This window comes from Microtus ochrogaster, unplaced genomic scaffold, assembly GCF_000317375.1.
Source record: "Microtus ochrogaster isolate Prairie Vole_2 unplaced genomic scaffold, MicOch1.0 UNK6, whole genome shotgun sequence".
In the NCBI taxonomy this organism is placed as follows: Eukaryota; Metazoa; Chordata; class Mammalia; order Rodentia; family Cricetidae; genus Microtus; species Microtus ochrogaster.
This window is the reverse complement of record NW_004949104.1, coordinates 181,897-194,728: the sequence shown is the minus strand read 5'-3', so window position 1 is coordinate 194,728 and position 12,832 is coordinate 181,897. Positions and strand designations below refer to the sequence as shown.

At 45.1% G+C, this 12,832-nt stretch overlaps 1 protein-coding gene and 1 non-coding gene across 3 annotated transcripts in view; both read right to left on the bottom strand.

Annotated features, from left to right (window-relative positions):
- The window catches only part of Elf1 (E74 like ETS transcription factor 1), a 92,346-nt gene extending 79,526 nt beyond the window's left edge, over positions 1-12,820 (bottom strand). For both annotated transcript variants that reach the window (XM_013353341.2, XM_013353342.2), the window contains exon 1: positions 12,706-12,820. The gene's annotated coding sequence lies outside the window, so the exon portion shown is untranslated. The remainder of the gene's footprint in view (positions 1-12,705) is intronic.
- Positions 12,604-12,675, bottom strand: Trnae-uuc. Its single transcript has one exon. It is a non-coding gene; the product is annotated as a tRNA-Glu (tRNA).
- Positions 12,821-12,832: the final 12 nt, after the last annotated feature.

Sequence of the window (12,832 nt, the reverse complement as noted above, 5' to 3'; positions counted from 1 at the left end):
GTAACTGCAGTCAGCATCCGGGTGGTGAAATAATGGTCCACTAACCTCCGCAACGGTATACTCGTCCAGTCAGTTTGACCTGTATTTGTTCCCCAGGACCCAGGTATCCACTCTGCACCAGGCACTGCTTCACTGATTTCAAATACATCAGTTTACCTGTAGACTGTGGTGAGCAATTCAGCATGGTCCCTTGTCCAGATAGGAAGAAAGTCAACAGAGTGACCGAGAAGGTGACCAGGAGTGTCTACCTTAAAGTTAGTGACAGCCTCTGTGGCAAGATGACTGCCCACCTGAGTAATAAGGGGTCATTCTGATTCAGAGGCTGAGAAGGAGGGTTATTGTTGGGGAACATTATTTTAAGCTGTGCTGTTTTTGTTTATGCTGATTTTGTTTAACTCCGGGAAGCTGTGATTCTTTGCCTGTCTAAAACACCTGATAGACTAATAAAGCGTTGAATGGCCAACAGCAAGGAAAGAACAAGGCTAGGTGGGGCTGGCAGACAGAGTATAAACAGAAGAAGAAACGAGAAAAGGAGGAGGAAAAGACAGAGAGAGGAGGACATCAGGTACAAGCCACCCAGCTACACAACAAGCCATGGAGAAAGAAGGAAAGAAAGGTGTACAGAAAGAGAGACGATAAAAGCCCAGAGGCAAAGGGTAGTCAGGATAATTTAAGAAAAGAAAATCTGGCAAGAAACAAGCCAAGCTAAGGCCAGGCATTCATAACTAAGAATAAGCCTCTGTGTGGGATTTATTTGGGGGAGCTGGGTGGTGGGCCCTCCAACAAAGCCAAGAGAGTAAAACATCACAGCACGCTACAGCAGAGAAAATTACAGTCTTCTAAAGGCAGTGGGGTCTTAGGGAGCTCCTCGGGATGCAGGGCCGTGAGGGAAATACAAGAGCAACTCAAGAGAAGGGCCCAATGGAACACACACCACTCATGACCAGGGAAAAGGGTCAAGCTTGTGTCACTGTGTGTGTGTGTGTGTGTGTGTGTGTGTGTGTGTGTGTGTCAAGGGGTTGGAGATAGCATGTTCTGAATTCCAGGCTGGTCTTGGAAGCTGACCACAGTAGCACCCACTATAAACTCTGCACTTATGGGGTGAGGTAGCAGGATCTTAGTTCAAGGTCATCTTCAGCTACACAGAGTACAACCATACCATTCCCTAACATATAGTTAGACAAAATTCTGAAAAGTTTTCCTCCCTAAGTCCTTGACATACATGTCTCATCCACGGCGAGACGGCTCAATGGATAGAAGCATGTGCCACCAAGTCTGTCAATCTGAATTCCATCCCTAGGACTTGTAAGGCCGAAGGAGAAAATGACTCCTACAATTGTCCTCCGACCTCTGTGTACATGCCATGCCCTTATACCCATCCCGCACACACAGGGAAATAAGTAAACAAGCTACTTTTAAGAAATATTCTGGGGTAGGTCCAGCAATGGCACCTCCATTCCATTCATGATGCTTTTATTTCTTTTATTAAAACAGAAAAGCCCCACCCCCCCAAAAAAGAAAAGAATCTGGGCCAGGTGGTGGTAGCCACGCCTTTATCCCCAGCACTCAGGAGGCAGAGACAGGCGGATCTCTTTGAGTTCGAGGTCAGCCTGGTCTACAAGAGCTAGTTCCAGGACAGCCAGGGCTGTTACACAGAGAAACCCTGTCTCAAAATACCACAAAAAAAAAAAAAGGAATAATCCAGAAGACTTCAGAATTATCAGAATTTAACCCACAAGAACCATCTGCACTTGTATACAAACATTCCTGAGTCCCACACCTAAAGATTCAAAGGTAGGTCAGAGCCGAGATTCTCCCAGATGCCCAGAAGTTACTTTATAAACAGACCTTTATACCCCAACAAGGCCTGGTGATGCCTGCTGCACACTGTCCTGGAACAACATAATTACAGTAGTCAGTGTGATTACACCACAGCGGGACGTTCCCACTGCAGTCAGCAGATCCTGCTTGAGGAATCAGCAAGTCATACATTTTTCAAGTATTTCGTGGACCCCATACAGAGGTCTTTTTAAAATTCATTTTTCTTTTTGAAAAAGGACTCCCTGGAGACAGGTACCTCACACTCCTGCTGCCAGCCTTCCTCATTCCCGCTACTTCACACTGCACTTCCTGGAAGGCCTGTCTGTGCCTAAGTCTAAGCACACTTTCTTCTTCCATTTCCCGTTCCCTCCTCAGCTGGGCCTCATCCCTCCGAATCCCACTCCTCCCGTGACACTACATCTGCCCTAATGAAGAGCAAAAGCCTCCCAGAGCTAAAAGCAGCCGACCCTTTGAGAACGACCTTGAATTACTAAACAGTGGGCTAGGTTCTTTCTCAGTTTTTCTCCTCAGGTCTCCTCAACACTTTACACTGAAGGGCCGAACATCTTCGTCAAAGTATTACCACTCATTCCAAACTTTCCCTGGGCAAATCTATCCATTTCTAGGGCTTCAAACTGCTAGGTCATAAACGTAAAAGCCATGTGTTCAATTACCTGAACCACACACTGGACGCAACACCAAGGCCCTGCCTTCCCACTCAACAGCGCAAGCTGCAACCCTTGGTATCAAAAGATATCACGAAAAACAAATGTTAGAAAAATAGGCAATTAAAAGCAACAACAACATTGTAGCCTTGAAAGGTTTTTATTAAAAATGTTTTATTAAATCCAGAAATAGAATCCAAATAACTTCACAGAACAATAAATGAACACATCCTGTTATCAGAAATGTTCTGGCCTCCAATTCCAAATCCTGAAGAGATTTTTTAACCAAAAGATTAAACTATAAATAAAAGTTTGAGACAGTTTATTTATTTGGTTAGTTTTTCAAGACAGGGTTTCTCTGTGTACCTTTGGAACCTGTCTTGAAACTCACACTGGAGACCAGGCTGGCCTTGAACTCACAAAGGTTAGCCTGCCTCTGCCTCTCTATTACTGGGATTAAAAGCACGTGCCACCATTGTCTAGCAATTTAAAGCCTTTTTTTTTTTTTTTAAGTGAAAGTCACTCAGCTAGGAAGTGCCTGGAGGATCCAAGAGCACAAAACGTTTAAATCATTTACTCAGGGTCAGTGAGATGACTTGAGGGGACTTACTTGTCACCAAGCCGGAAAACCCAGTGTTTGGAAGTAGAAAACCAAGTCCTAAAAGTTGTCATCCGACCTACACACACATACTATTCCCACCAATCATGGGACCATACAATCTCACAAAATAAAATAAAAATGTAAAAACAAAAATTAGCATAAAAGGTATCCCCTTATTTAAACAATAGCAAATTGTTTAAAGAAATATTAAAATTCATATGTACATTTTACTAAATAATTATCACCTTATAAAATTCCAAACCATCTATGCTAGAATTACTTTTCAAAGCAAAAAACCTGTAGTCGTTTGCACGGATGAAAAAGCTAAACGGGAAAAGTGAAAGGCATACTACTGCAGTGTGTGTAAAAAGTGACAGGCACACTAGTGCAGTATGTGTAAAAAGTGACAGGCACACTAGTGCAGTGTGTGTAAAAAGTGACAGGCACACTAGTGCAGTGTGTGTAAAAAGTGACAGGCACACTAGTGCAGTGTGTGTAAAAAGTGACAGGCATACTACTGCAGTGTGTGTAAAAAGTGACAGGCACACTACTGCAGCAAGTGTGTGTGGACGAAGACAGCTGCAGACAGAAGCCTAAGGGTGGAGTTTACACGGTAACTAACCCTTCAGTCTCACAAAACTGTCGTTTTTAACAGGATAATAGCAAAAATCACTAAAGAACAAACATAAATATATCCCTAACACTGATCCTCAGAACACACATAAAAAGGTAAGTGGGACTCAACTCCATAAAATTATCCTGTGACCTCCACACATGAGTCATGGCAGGCATATCCTTCTCCCTCCTTCAAAACAATTAAAAGTTTAAAATATGCATGACAGTATACCTTTTAGACCACCGTAAGCATCTGCTTTTGCCTTTTGGATGGCAGCAAAGGGCCACAGGCCACACTTAGCTGTCCGTGTCTGTTGCCCACCATGGTCTCTAGCACAGCTCTAGAGATATGAACCTGCCTTCATAGCTGGATGAGGTTGCTCACTAAAAACTACACATTTTCGTTTTTTGAAGGCTTGAATGTTTATTTAGAGTCTGCATTACCCCAACAGTAGCCCCAGTGCTATGTTCTAGTCTCAGCTATGAAGTACTACAAAAATAAACCCAAGCTTTTGCAATGTGACTTCATCAATACAGAACTAAAGCTTTGTAGCTATTTTGAAGGGGTTTTGGTTATCAAGGTGCTTATTTTCAACAAAATGCCCTGTCAGTCGAGGATGCATGCTTATACAGAAAATCTGACCCATTTACGCATGCAGCAAGTTTATGTTCCCACCCTCCCTCCACCACCTTTAAAATAAATGCACAAGAACTATTTACAATTGTAAAACTGTACATTTTAAAGAGTCTACTTCACTTGAAATCAAAAGTTATTTATTGACTATAAAATATGAGATATGCATCTAGTAAAAGAAATTGTGAAACATCACCTACACTCCTACAGTTACTTGGTACAGTTAAATAAAATGGAGTTAAATAAATGGACCTATTACCACTTGTGCCGTGCCACACTGCAGAAAAACTGAGTCAGAAATGTTTAAATGTCAAAAATCATTAACACTTAGACTGCACTTACTCCAGAAACAAAGGGTTAATACCTAAGGTCAGTGCCAGATACCTTACAGGACAAGGACTCATGGACTACTTCCGACTAGCCTCATCAGGGTGGATTTCAGAACACTGAGCCATCAGTGCTGAGAACATCAGTCCAGCCCACTCAAACTTGATTCACACTTCAGTAGGGACACAAGTTCAACACCAAGTGCCTACGCCCCTCCCCACTCCTCGGGGAACTCAAGTGTGTAAGCCACTTTTCCGGAGTGATTGGCTGTAAACAATTCATGCGCTGGGGAAGGTATCTGCAGAAGGCAAGTGAGTCATTCGCAACCCCATTTCATTTTTATTTTAACTCACTTTACTAGGGTTTAATTTGAAAGCAGACTATTATTTTAAATAAATAACATATAATATTCAAACTCATTTACGTAAGACCGTTAAGGTCATCCAAAGCATAGGAGAATTTTTATTCACACAACAAAAATTAGGAAGAAGCCACATTCATTTAGGGATACAAAGGTCTAGATTTCAATTCCACATATACTATAAAATAGTGCTTGAAAAAAAATCAGAATCTAAACTATATGAGACCCTATCTCAAAACAAGAAAAGAAAAATCAGTACAAGTTTTTGTTTGTTTTTTTCTTTAAAAAATATTTTACATAGGACACACACACAGCATGGTGTTTTGTTGTTTGTCTGTTTATTTGAGATAGGGTTTCTCTGTGTAGCTCTGGCTGCCCTGGAACTCACTTCGTAGACCAGGATGGCTTGAACTCAGAGATCTGCCTGCCTCTGGCTGGGATTAAAGGCATGTGCCCACCCTCACTGCCACCACCTAGCACACCACAAAGCATTTTTAAAAATTCAAGTGTGGCCGGGCGGTGGTGGCGCATGCCTTTAATCCCAGCACTCGGGAGGCAGAGGCAGGCGGATCTCTGTGAGTTCGAGACCAGCCTGGTCTACAGAGCTAGTTCCAGGACAGACTCCAAAGCCACAGAGAAACCCTGTCTCAAAAAAACAAAAAAACAAAACAAAACAAAAAAAATTCAAGTGTGATCAAATAGTGGCTCTCACCTGTAGCCCTACTAGTTAGGAAACTCAGACAGTAGAACTACTTCAAACCCAAGGCCAGTCAGTGAGCTCCAGTGAGATCCATCTGCCTCAAGTTACAAAAACAGAGTGTATACCCAATAAAATAAATTAAAACACAAACTTATTTCTGGCACAAAGAAAGTTACCATCTAAACAGCATGCTTAAATTTCTTCACAGCCTTTTTATATATTTTTTTATTTTGGGGGAGATTTTTATATTTTTATAATTTTTTTTTTTAATTTTGAGACAGGATCTCACTATGTAGCCTTGGCTGGCCTAGAGCCCTCCATGTAGATCAGACTGGCCTCAACTCACAAAAATCCACCTGCCTTTGCCTTCTGAGTGCTGAGATTAAAGGCGTGTGCCACCATGCCTGGCCCTCACAGCCTTTTTAAAGCTATTGTATTTGGGTTCCCTTTATTTCGAAGTCTCAGAAGGTAAACTTTAAGCTTTCTATTTAGTAAGTATGACTATGCACACCAAGATAGAAGAACCATAGCCAGTTATAAAATAGATAATTTCAAATGAATGAGACTTTCATTTAATTTCTGAAGACTTTAGTTCTAGATTAACCGTCCACAGGGTGGCAGTGCCATAGTCTCTACTGAAAGCAAGTGTGTAGTGTTCAAAACATAACTCACCTCATAAACACAGAGATGTGCAGTAAGGATGAGAGCAAAAACTGCCTGCTCTATCGAAAAACAAAATCTGCACTTCATTTCCCCGTTTCTCTTTACAGTATTTACTTTCTGACGTCTCAAATATTTCCTGCAGCCAAGCCTTTGAACCTGATGTGCTGTGCCAACCCTCCTTAGTTAGGGAGAGACCAGAAAAAAGTGGAGAAACTGACCCGACTGTGGTCCAGGGAGAGGGAGAGCAGAAACAGGAAAGAGCGCATGGATGGACAGCGCAGACACTGCTCTCCAGCTGACCTTGCACAGTGCCATCAAATTAATTTCATTAGCTCATATTACCAGAAATTCATTTTCCTAGCAAAGTAAATTCCTTTGGCCCCAGCTTCCAGAACTTCTAAAAATTTCCATGTCAAAAATTCAGAAGATTCCCAGCATGGACTGTTTTCAACAGCCTTTGTAACTTGGCTTTCAGACAGGCAAAGGCTTCCTGGACACTCACAGATGCCATGCACTGCTCCAAGTCTGGAGATAACAGGGAAGTCAGTCGAAGTCCCCAGCTCAGAGTGGCCCTGCTGACAGATCTGGGACAGGGCAAAGCCTGCACTCCACAGGTAGGTGATGAGGTCCCTCCACAAGTGTAACCCTAAGAAACCGTAAAGGTCGAGCAGGGCGTGAGGACTCTGACATCACCCCCCACCGACCCTAATCTATCTCTGAAGTCTTGTTTCCGGCTCCTATCCTGCTTGTACCCGCACTTCAGGCAAATGTGCTGGGGACTGTTAATGTGCTTCTGCCCTGTCTGCTTCCTCCACATGCCTGGCCTCCCTCCCCATCAGAATCAGGACAGTCTAGCTAGCTATCACCAGTGTCCTTCTCAAAGGCTGCTTCCTACGGGGGCGGGGGCGGAAGGGGAGTATGGGGGGGGGAGCGGTCTGGGCCATTGCCTCTCTCAGACCCAGAGGAGACCTTTAAAGACTTGGGCCGCACTCCACGCTGTACCTTCCGTTACCCGAGGACTCAACAGCTCTCATGGATTATTCAGAGTGCGTGCTGCATTACTAGAACCGTCTAGGAGTGATACTTTCACTTAGCAATTATTTCAGCATAACCTTAGAATACGTAATGTCTAACTGGCAATCATATTTAGATAAAATATTCCATAGGCTTTTTTTTTACGTCACTCTTTTCTAATAGTTTTGCCACCATGTAACAACAACTTAAGAAATAAAGTATACAATTCATGCTTTTCTGTATATTTACAGAGTTGTGCAATCATGGATAAGATATAATTTTAGAGTCTTTCAGGTACCTTAAATATTAGCAGGTACCCTTTCTCCTGTCTCTCCTTTACTTCAAAGGAAGCACCAATCTCTTTATTAAAACTGTGGCATTTTATATGAATGGAATTCAAAACAAAACAGGGCCTGGCTGGCCTAGAACTCAGAGACCTGTCTGCCTCTAACTCCTAAGTACTAGGATTACATGTGTGTGTCACAACACAGGGCTGCAAAGTGTGGTCTTTAATACGTGGTTTTGAAGGGCATCGGGCATGGTGATGCTCACCTTCAGTCCCAGCCTTTGGGAAGCAGAAGTGGATGGATCTCTGTGAGTTCGAGGCCAGCCTGGCTTACAAAGTGAGGTCCAGGACAGCTAGGGCTGTCACACATAAATCCTGTCTTGAAAAACAAAACAAGAGAAAAAAATAATACTTAGTTTCTTTCTCTTAGTATAATATGCTTGAGACTCGTTCACGTGTGGTATATTCGCCATGCTATGCCTTCCTACTGTCAGCTAGTGTGCCATTATACAGGTACACATTAACACCTGACATGTCCTGGGGCCATTTCCAGTTTGTGTTTATCAGGAATGCTGTTATGATTGCTTACGTGTAAGTTGTAGCTAAGGCGTACATTTTCACTTCTGGGAGCTTGTATGGTAATCCTATGTTTCTATTTTAAAGAATCGCCACACTTTTCTAATTGGCTGTACACTGTACGTCTGCACCAGCAGTGAATATGGTTCCAACTCTGTGCTATAAACTGATCTCAGTGTGCAATGCCCTTATCCTCATGGAACTACTACCCCGGGTGAAATAAGATAAAATAAGCTGGGAGGGCGGGGGTGAGAGGCGGTTCTGTGGTACTCTCAAGAGGACCTAGGTTTGGCTCCTAGCATCCAACGGTGACTTACAACATCAGTTGTTACATCCTAACATCACCAGAGGTTCTGACCTCTGGGACACCCAGTACCATTCTGGTAGGTACACATGCACACGTGCAGGCACGATGCTCATACACATAAAATAATCTTGTTTAAAATTTTAAAAGGGGCCTGCGAAATGGCCAAAGTACATGCTACCAAGGTCACAACCCAAGTCTGATCCCAGGGGTCACACAGTCAAAGTTTCAGGAAGAAACTGAGTCTTACAAGTTGTCCTTTGAAGGGGAGAGGGAAGAGAAGAGGGAGACAGAAAATAAACATTTTTTGGTTGTGAGCCTAGCCTTTAACGGCTGAGCCATCTCTCCAGCCCTAACATTTTTTAATTTTAAAAAGACAAACAGGCAACTGTTTGCAGTAAAAAGCAAACAAGGAAAGAAAAAAAAGGAACGGGCAAACAAGGTTAATTAACCAGAAAATAACTTGAAACGGAGAGTCTAATGACTGTGACCAGAGAAAAGGCCTCTCGGAGAAAGTGAGGCAGACCTGAGAGTTGAGAGCAGAAAAACAAGTATTGCATGATGGTGGTGCAGGCCTTTAGTCCCAGCGCGCTGGAGACCTCTGCCCAAGGCCAGCCAGGCTGTGACACAGAGAAACCCTGTCTCAAAAAAACAAAAAGCAAAAACAGAAACAGGGAGGAAAAAAAAGAAGAAAGAAAATTCAGCGGCACAAGCAGAATCAACCGGAATGCCAATGGTAGCTAGGTCGTTGTAAAGCGGCAGAGGGCAGACGAAGAGGGAGGAAGGCAGAGGCCATGGGAGGGACAGCGGGAAGCTCTCTGGCTTGTCCTAACTCACCCTGCCTACTGTCCTACAGTGCCAGCCCCACAGGTGCTCTCAGCCTCCGCCGAGCCTTCACGCATCTGACTGCACTGACAGCAGCAATGGCCAACAGACAGCCTGGCTGAACCAGCGCCCCTCGGTTGGTAAGCTATCCCTGGTCTAGAAGGGACGTTGCGGGCACCAGTGGCAATGGCTTAGGTTTAAAAGACACAACCTAAGGAAAGACTCTTCACGGATTTATTGACTGTATCTTCCCAGCAACTCAGCAATGATCAAGGCCCAGCAAAGGACACTGCAATCCACTCCCAGAAGTTAAATCTAAACTTCACTCTAAGTCTAATTAATTGCTTTTCCATTCTATTAATCTGAAAATATTCAACTCCTAAACATAAAACCTACAGGCACAAAATATTCTACGTGTCTCTAAATTGCTTGAGTCTTTCGAAGTAACATTTCTTTTTATCACCTAACATAGCTACATTCGAGCTTTCCAAAGAGTCAAAGCTGGGTGTGGCAGAACACGTCTGTTAACCTGGGCTAGGACAGTAAGAAATGAGTCTTACAAAAACAACACAAGTCAGAGACAAGATTGGTTTTAAATCTCTCCTGATATAAAAGGTCACTTCTTGATTGAAAGAACCTGTTGCCTAGTCAAAACTACAGACTTTAAAAGCCAAAGCTGACTTCCTACGAGCCTCCTGGTCCTAGGTTTCCCCCTATCTCAGATTTTATGATTTACATTCCTCACTGGGAGAAATCCAACCAGTTCCTCAGGGTGCAAGGCAAATACCATTCTTGCCCTTCCCTCAGCGGAACCTCCACCTCACCTCCACGCTCCAGGAGCAATTCTACAGCTCAGAAGCTGCCTGCCCACTCCCACCTGGCCCAGAGCTGGACAGAGGACACCTGTATCTCTGCAGGAGTGCTGAAACCCTGCCCCTCCCCTAAGCTCACCCCAAGTATGTAGTGCCTCCCGGCAATCATTTACCGTTCAGTTTCCGATAACACACATTTTAGTACCGGTCAAGTCCTTGCAGAAATTAAACAAAGGACGGGTAGGTGCCTTTTCTTCCAAACCTGGACCGAAGCCTGAAGCCTTTAATGACACAAGGCATGGAATTTTGACATGAAAAATTTCTACTCCCATTACCTATTCGAGATCTATCTAAGCCGGATGACACAGGCTGCTATGGAGAACCCAGCGACTGTTGAGAGATTTGGAGAGCTTGTTGCTCTTGCAGCGATGGGTTTTGACTCCCAACACACAAACACGGTGGCTCAAAAGCATCCCTAACTCCAGTTCTAGAGGAACTGACACTGTTCTTCCTCCTGGATACCGGACACACACGTGATGCATATGCAGGCAAAACACGCAAACACACACAAAAAATTGTTCTTCTTCTTCGTTGTTTTGTTTTTCGAGACAGGGTGTCTCTGTAGCTCTGGAGCCTGTCCTGGAACTCACTCTGTAGACTAGGCCGGCTCAAACTCACAGAAGGCCTTCTGCCTCTGCCTCCCGAGTGCTGGGATTTAAAAGGTGTGTGCCATCACCACCCGGCACAAAAAAAAAAATTCTTTATTAACTTTTTTTTTTTTTTAACTTAGTCAGGCCTGGTGCCACATGCCTATATCCGAGCACGGAAGCAGGAAGACCAAAGAGTTCAAGGATATTCTCATCACCACAGAGATTTGAGGGTACCCTGGGCGACGTGAGATGTCTCAACCTTTACCCCCATCCCCAGGAAGACTCTAAGATAGACCTTGAGGCACATGCCTGTAACTCCACTGCTGGGAAGGCAGAGGCCGATCATAAACCCCAGGAGTCTGGGCTCCTAGCGAGTTCTAGGCCATCTTGAGCCACATGGCAAAACCATGTTTAATAATGACGATGAAGACAATATGACGCAAAGTTTAGGGCTCTGAACCTATAATACACTGAAGGTCAAAGACCTCCACAAAGTCTCGTGGCTAACCGCAGGAGCTAAAATGTGACTCTGTCCAACACCACCCACAAATCTTAAGCGCCTGAACATCAGGAGCCTCAGAATATCTGGCCGGAGGCGGAGGGGGGTGCACCTTGAAATGGGTAAACACTTGGGTATTTAAGATCTTAAATATTTGCTAACGGGGTTTTCTACTTTTTAATTTTTACGAGGAAGGGCTAATTGATCCTTAATCACACAGATCATTATTTTCAAATTCAGCCGTGCCAGTTAAGGCTATAAAATATTTTGGGAACACACAAACAACCAAAACTTCTGCTTGGCAATGGCTCAGACCAGAAACACATCCGCGGGGAGTCAGTTTTTCCTTATTTGTGCCCAAAGGCCCAACAGACTAAACACTACAGCTGCCCCAATTTTCTCATTTCAACTTGCATTTAAGATAACGCTTTTGTTTCGTTTACAGCTCTGGGGCTGCTGACACAGCTGGGCCCCTTCTTTGTAATAAACACAGGGCTTCTATATTTAAAAGTACAGTGCAACTTTGTTTTAACATCCCCTCCCCAGTCTCCGGGCTAATTTTCTGTCTTCCAAAGCTCCACCTCCACCCCATGATTTTTTTTTTTTTTTTAATCAGTGACGCTCCCAACAGCCTCCCGGAAAGTGGAGTCTGTTCTTTAAAGACATCTCATCACAGTGGTATTTCTCCTCTCCGCAGCTTGTTGTACAGGGGGCAAAGGGACTTTCTGCAAAGGACTCGTCTTGAGGCTTGGGTGCTGATGGGGGAAGCAGTGGACCCGGCTCGGGTGCAAGCAGCAGGGGTCCCAGGGCCGGGCAAGCGACGGGGAGCGGAGGGGGCAGGCGAGCCCACGGGGGTCTCGAGTCGCTGTTGATAGTAAGTGGTGCACGGCGACCACGGCGGGCACGCCCGAGCCGGCCGGGTCGGAAGGGGGCGGCCGAGTAGGGTGTGGGCCCAGGGGGCACGGGGGGTGGGGGGGAGATAAGGCGAGGCCCGAGTTAATCATCACCTCCCAAGCGCCTGGAAAAGTACGAGCGGAGGGCGGGGAAGCAGGCGCGGGGAAAGCGAAACTCCTCCCGCACAGGCCCGAGCGCGCTCCCCACGAGCCACCTGCTCGCCCCACTACCATTAACTCTACCGCTGCATCACCAACTCACCGGGCACCGACGCATAAGTTAGCCAGAGCACCCAGAAAACATAACCTGTTCCTCCAAATTCTAATAAGGCAAAAAGAAAAAAGGTAGAGCCACCGTTCCCATACCGGGAGTCGAACCCGGGCCGCCTGGGTGAAAACCAGGAATCCTAACCGCTAGACCATATGGGAAGTGCTGCCGAGAGCACCGCCGTTACCCACCTGACTAGCGTCAGCCAAGCGACAGCCTCAGCTACTGTGCACGACTCCAGCAGAAGCCGCCCCCGCGGCAGCCGCTGTCCCACGCGCGGGAACGAGCCCGACGGAGCGCGCGGGTGTGGCGGGGGGG